Source organism: Chiloscyllium plagiosum, unplaced genomic scaffold, assembly GCF_037043375.1.
Source record: "Chiloscyllium plagiosum isolate Xiang-an unplaced genomic scaffold, Cpla_swu_hap1 HiC_scaffold_18, whole genome shotgun sequence".
NCBI classification, from domain to species: Eukaryota; Metazoa; Chordata; class Chondrichthyes; order Orectolobiformes; family Hemiscylliidae; genus Chiloscyllium; species Chiloscyllium plagiosum.
In genome coordinates this window covers 41,036,808-41,043,782 of record NW_028270156.1, presented here as the reverse complement: position 1 = coordinate 41,043,782, position 6,975 = coordinate 41,036,808, and positions in this window count along the sequence as shown.

Here is a 6,975-nt window from a genome sequence, read left to right as displayed (position 1 = left end):
TTTTTTTAGGGATCTGAAGCTCCCGGGTATGACTCCCGAACAAGAGTCCTTTCTCAATGCCCCGTTATCAAAGCAAAACGTGCAGGAAGCTGTGAGGCAGCTTCAGAGTGGAAAGGCGCCCGGTCCTGACAGACTTCCCAGTGAGTTCTATAAGGAATTTGTAAGTATACTGTCAGGCCTGATGCTAAATATGTTTAATGATTCATACAGTCATAGTTGTCTCCCATCATCTGTAAGAGAGGCTAATATTTCACTTATCCTTAAAAACAGGAAACACCTGGAATACTGTACTTCGTACTGGCCCATCTCACTCTTAAATGTAGACTTTAAAATCCTTTCTATGACTCTCGCGTTAAGGCTGGAGACTGTGTTACCTTCTATTATTAAAAAGGATCAGACGGGTTTCATAAAGGGTCACAGATACTCCAATAATCTTGGGAGGCTGCTTAATGTAATTCAAGCATGCCAACAGTCAACACAGGGATTGGTGATTTCTCTAGATGCAGACAGGGCATTTGACTAAGTTGAGTGGCCATAGCTTTTCTATACTTTGGAGCGGTTTGGTTTGGGCGAAGGCTTTATAAGATGGGTAAAGGTTCTCTACGGTGACCCTCTCGCGGCGGTCATCACCAACTGGGTACGATCAAGCAATTTTAATATTTTTAGGGGCAGCTGGCAGCCTTTCATCATTGCTTTTTACGTTGGTGGTTGAACCATTGGGCGGAGGCCATCTGTGGGGATCCCAATATATCAGCTCCAGACGTGGGGTCAAAATTACATAAGATTTCGTTGTATGCAGACGATGTCCTAACTTTTTTGACAAACCCAGCAGTTTCAGTGTCTCGCCTGATACAATGCATTTGCACATTTGGTGATTTTTCGGGGTACAAGATTAATTTTGCGAAATCAGAGGCTATGCCTATGGGTGGTCTTATGAAGGAGCTAGGTCTTGAGGGTGACTATAGGTTCCCATTTAGGTGGTCACAGCTGGGTTTGTGTATTTGGGCATATTCATTACTCCAGTTTTGGCTCGGCTGTTCAAAGCCAATTTTATCCAATAATAGAGTCATACAGATGTACAGCATGGAAACAGAGTCTTCAGTCCAACCCGTCCATGCCGACCAGATATCCCAAACCAATCTAGTCCCATCTGCCAGCACCCGGCCCATATCCCTCCAAACCCTTCCTATTCATATACCCATCCAAATGCCTTTTAAATGCTGCAATTGTACCAGCCTCCACCACTTCCTCTGGCAACTCATTCCATACACATACCACCCTCTGCGTGAAAACGTTACCCCTTAGGTCCCTTTCATATCTTTCCCCTCTCACCCTAAACCTATGCCCTCTAGTTCTTGACTCCCCCACCCCAGGGAAAAGACTTTGTCTATTTATCCTATCCATGCCCCTCTTAATTTTGTAAACCTCTATGAGATCATCCCTCAGCCTCCGACAGTCCAGGGAAAATAGCCCCAGCCTGTTCAGCCTCTCCCTATAGCTCAAATCCTCCAACCCTGGCACATCCTTGTAAATCTTTTCTGAACCCTTTCAAGTTTCACAACATCTTTCCCATAGGAAGGAGACCAGAATTGCACGCAATATTCCAACAGTGGCCTAACCAATGTTCTGTACAGCTGCAACATGACCTCCCAACTCCTGTACTCAATACTCTGACCAATAAAGGAAAGCATACCAAACGCCGCCTTCACTATCCTATCTACCTGCGACTCCACTTTCAAGGAGCTATGAACCTACACTCCAAGGTCTCTTTGTTCAGCAACACTCCCTAGGACCTTACCATTAATTGTATAAGTCCTGCTAAGATTTGCTTTGCCAAAATGCAGCATCTCGCATTCATCTGAATTAAACTCCATCTCGGCCCATTCGCCCATCTGATCAAGATCCTGTTGTAATCTGAGGTAACCTTCTTCTCTGTCCACTACACCACCAATTTTGGTGTCATCTGCAAACTTACGAACTGTACCTCTTATGCTCGCATCCAAATCGCTTATGTAAATGACAAAGAGTAGAGGACCAAGCACCGATGCTTGTGGCACTCCACAGGTCACAGGCCTCAAGTCTTAAAAACAACCCTCCACCACCACCCTCTATCTTCTACCTTTGAGGCAGTTCTGTATCCAAATGGCTAGTTCTCCCTTTATTCCGTGAGATCTAACCTTGCTAACCAGTCTCCCATGGGGAACCTTGTCGAACGCCTTACTGAAGTCCATATAGATCACAACTACCGCTCTGCCCTCATCAATTCTCTTTGTTACCTCTTCAAAAAACTCAGTCAAGCTTGTGGGACATGATTTCCCATGCACAAAGCCGTGTTGACTATTCCAAATCATTCTTTGCCTTTCCAAATATATGTACATCCTGTCCCTCAGGATTCCCTCCAACAACTTGCCCACCACCGACGTCAGGCCCTGGTCTATAGTTCCCTGGCTTGTCCTTACCACCCTTCTTAAACAGTGGCACTACGTTAGCCAACCTCCAGTCTTCTGGTGCCTCACCTGTAGCTATCGATGATACAAATATCTCAGCAAGAGGCCCAGCAATCACATCTCTAACTTCCCACAGAGTTCTAGGGTACACCTGATCAGGTCCTGGGTATTTATGTGTTTCAAAACTTCCAGCTCTTCCTCCTCTGTAATATGGACATTTTGCAGGGTGTCACCATCTATTTCGCGACTTTCTATATCTTCCACATCCTTTTCCATAGTAAATACTGATGCAAAATATTCGTTTAGTATCTCTCCCATTTTTTGCGATTCTACACAAAGGCTGCCTTGCTGATCTTTGAGGGGCCCTATTCTATCCCTAGTTACCCTTTTGTCCTTAATGTATTTTAAAAATCCTTTGGATTCTCCTTAACTCTATTTGCCAAAGCTATTTCATGCCCCCTTTTTGCACTCCTGATTTCCTCTTAAGTATACTCCCACTGCCTTTATACTCTTCTAAGGATTCACTCAATCTATCCTGTCTATACCTTATATATGCTTCCTTCTTTTTTTTAAACAAACCCTCAATTTCTTTAGTCATCCAGCATTCCCTATACTTACCAGCCTTTCCTTTCACTCTAACAGGAATATAGTTTCTCTGGATTCTCGTTATCTCATTCCTGAAGGCTTCCCATTTTCCAGCCGTCCCTTTACTTGCAAACATCTGCCCCCAATCAGCTTTTGAAAGTTCTTGCCTAATACCATCAAAATTGGCCTTTCTCCAATTTAGAACTTCAACTTTTAGATCTGGTCTATCCTTTTCCATCACTATTTTAAATCTAACAGAATTATGGTCGCTGGCCCCAAAGTGCTCCTCCACTGACATCTCAGTCACCTGCCCTGCCTTATTTCCAAAGAGTCGGTCACATTTTGCACCTTCTCTAGTAGGTACATCCGCATACTGAATCAGAAAATTTTCTTGTACATATTTAACAAATTCCTCTCCATCTAAACCCTTTAACAAGACCTTCAAAGATGGGAGGCACTTCCAGTCTTGTGGTTGGTTCGGATAGCGCTTACTAAGATGAATATTCTCCCCTGTTTGCTATACCTGATACAGATACTCCCCGTGATTTTCAATAAGATAGGAGACTGAATTGTTGGTTTAGCTCCTTTATTTGGCATCGTAAGCGGCCCCTCATTAAATTAGCTAAACTGCAACTACCTCACAGATTGGGGGGAGTGGACCTTCCAGACATTAAAAATTACGAATTAAGCTTTTGACCTACGTGAATGATTGGGTATGTGGAGATCCTCTTTCAATATGGCTAGATATCGAAGCCTCCCGGGCAAGGTGCCCCCTTACCAGTTTGCTGTTTTTGGACAAAATAAGGACAGTTAGGAAATATTGCCATAACCCAATAGTTTTCAATACTGTTAAAGCATGGAGAGCAATTCGGCAGAGTGAAAGCAATATGGCAAAACATCTTTGTTTACACCTTTAGTGGGTATGCCGGATTTTCAACTGGGTATGATAGATTCCGGATTTAAACTTTGGGCAACTAGGGGTGTGTCTTGCATGGGCGATTTATTTGAGGGAGACGTAATGATGTCCTTCAATCAGCTAGTACAAAAGTATGAGTTATCTAATAGAGACCTCTTTCGGTTTTTTTCAAGTTAGGGATTTTATTCAAAAAACTACCACTCTTTTGACTGATCCCTACAAATCCGACAGAGAGAGAAGTGTGCTAAGTCCTAAGAGTACACTTTCTGTCAGTACTTTATATCATCAACTGGGGGGTGCCCCCTCAGATGAGTTTGATCGACTTTGCAGGATGTGGGAGAGAGAGAGAGCTGGGTGTTGAAGTCTCTTTAGAGGCATGGGAGGATATTTGGGAGAATGCAAGGAAGATATCAATTTGCAATAGGACCCATGCTTTACAGATGAAGATTCTCCACAGAGTCCAGTTGGCTCCGGACCGTTTGTCAAAATTTAAACCAGGGGTATCTTTAACATGTCCCAAGTGCAAGGTCTACACGGGCACCCTTACCCATTGTCTCTGGTCTTGCGATAGGCTTCAAACATATTGGAGTGCTGTGGCGGGCGCAATGGAGAGGATTTTGGGTGTAAGGGTGGAGAAGGACCCTATCTCTCTCCTTTTGGGCCTGCCCTCTGTATTTCCTGCAGACTTGCATAAGAAAATGCTTTTCAATATTCTCACATTCTTTGCAAGAAAGAATATTTTCTTAAGTTGGATATCTGAAAACCCCCCCGGGCCTGTTGTATTGGCGAAAGATTGTTAAGGAGCATATTCCCCTGGATTTTCTCACAAATATGGTACACCACAAAACTGAGAATTTTTATAAGACATGGCTGCCCTTTTTTGGAGTACCTGGACACAGATTTATCTGCCACACTAACAAGGGCTTTTATATAGCCATAAAACAATTGTGTTTTATGAGATCAATATCCAGGGAGGAGGAACTGTGAACATATGGGCGTTTTGTTTGGCTGGGCTAAGTTATTACTATTTATTAGTTTGTTGTTTTTTTTAATTTTGTTAAATAGCTAGTTTGGGTTTTTTTTAATTCTATACTTTCCTATATTTCTTTAAACATTTGTACATGAGGGTTGGTTGGGGTTTTATTATACTGTTTTGAATTCTATTGTTTTGCATTTGTTGTAATATTAAAAAATCTATTTTTCCAATAAAATATATTTTTTTTAAAAAGTAATCATCAACAGGTCCAGGCAGCAAGTCATGGTGGAGGCTTTTAATTCCTGACTGACTGCATCTTCCATAGCTACATATGTGCCCTGGTGTCCGTAGAGAGGAAACATGCTGGCATCTAGAAGCTTTTAGACACAGATGGACACCACAGGGGTTAAAATGCATTATCTCCCCCTGCACCATTATTCTGCTTTAGTTCCCTCCCTTGTTTTCCCACATTTGTTAAAAACAACACTAACCATTAGTTTAACCAATCAACGCATTACTGAATACAACGAACCCAGACAAATAAAGTATATTATACTCTGCTTATGCACTTAAAATTTGAAAAAAAAACGTCAGTAGAAATGCCATTTCTCTAAGTTAATCAATGTAAATTTGTTGCAACATCATAAACCACATCTTTATCGTAAATACTGTATAATCAACATTAATGTTGATAATCTGAATATGGGCAAAGATAGCAGCACCAGCATTCCAGGCAAGAGCTAGGTAAAATGTTGGTTCAGTTCTGACCAACATTAAGTGAAGTCTAGCAAAAAATATATTCATTAGTAGCAAGCATGGACATTAGCACTGTCTAATTGTCTGCCAGCATTTACTGTCAAAACATACCAGTGGTTATAATTTGCACTGTTCTTTTCACATTCTTGCTTCATTGTAAAGACAATGAATATTACTCTGAAGAACAGCTAATGTTATATAGGAAAATAGCCTTGACTTTACACCAGTATCTACAAATAATAATGAAGTGAACGACTGCTTAATTGGGTTTTATGTTGTTGAGATGGAAATGTGTTGCTGGAGAAGCGCAGCAGGTCAGGCAGCATCTAGGGAACAGGAGAATCGACGTTTCGGGCATTAGCCCTTCTTCAGGAATGAGGAAAGTTTGTCCAGCAGGCTAAGATAAAAGATAGGGAGGAGGGACTTGGGGGAGGGGCGTCGGAAATGTGATAGGTGGAAAAAGGTCAAGGTGAGGGTGATAGGACAGATTGGGGTGGGGGCGGAGAGGTCGGGAAGAAGATTGCAGGTTAGGGAGGCGGTGCTGAATTTGATGGATTTGACTGAGACAGGCTGGGGGGAGGGGAAATGAGGAGACTGGTGAAATCCAAGTTCATCCCTTGTGGTTGGAGGGTTCCTAGCCGGAAGATGAGGCGTTCTTCCTCCAACCGTCGTTTCGCTGTGGTCTGACGATGGAGGAGTCCAAAGACCTGCATATCCTTGGTGGAGTGGGAGGGGGAATTGAAATGTTGAGCTACAGGGTGGTTGGGTTGGTTGGTCCGGGTGTCCCAGAGGTGTTCTCTGAAACGCTCCGCAAGTAGGCGGCCTGTCTCCCCAATATAGAGGAGGCCACATCGGGTACAGAGGATGCAATAGATGATATGTGTGGAGGTACAGGTGAATCTGTGGCGGATATGGAAGTTTCCTTTGGGGCCTTGGAGGGAGGAGAGATGTGAGGTGTGGGCGCAAGTCTTGCACCTCCTGCGGTTGCATGGGAAGGTGCCGGGAGTGGAGGTTGGGTTGGTGGGGGGTGTGGATCTGACGAGGGAGTCACGGAGGGAGTGGTCTTTACGGAATGCTGATAGGGGAGGGGAGGGAAATATATCCTTGGTGGTGGGGTCCGTTTGGAGGTGGCGGAAATGACGGCGGATGATGCGCTGTACATGGAGGTTAGTGGGGTGGTAGGTGAGGACCAGTGGGGTTCTGTCCTGGTGGCGGTTGGAAGGGCGGGGTTCAAGGGCGGAGGATCGGGATCCAACCGCCACACTTCCCGATCCTCCGCCCTTGAACCCCGCCCT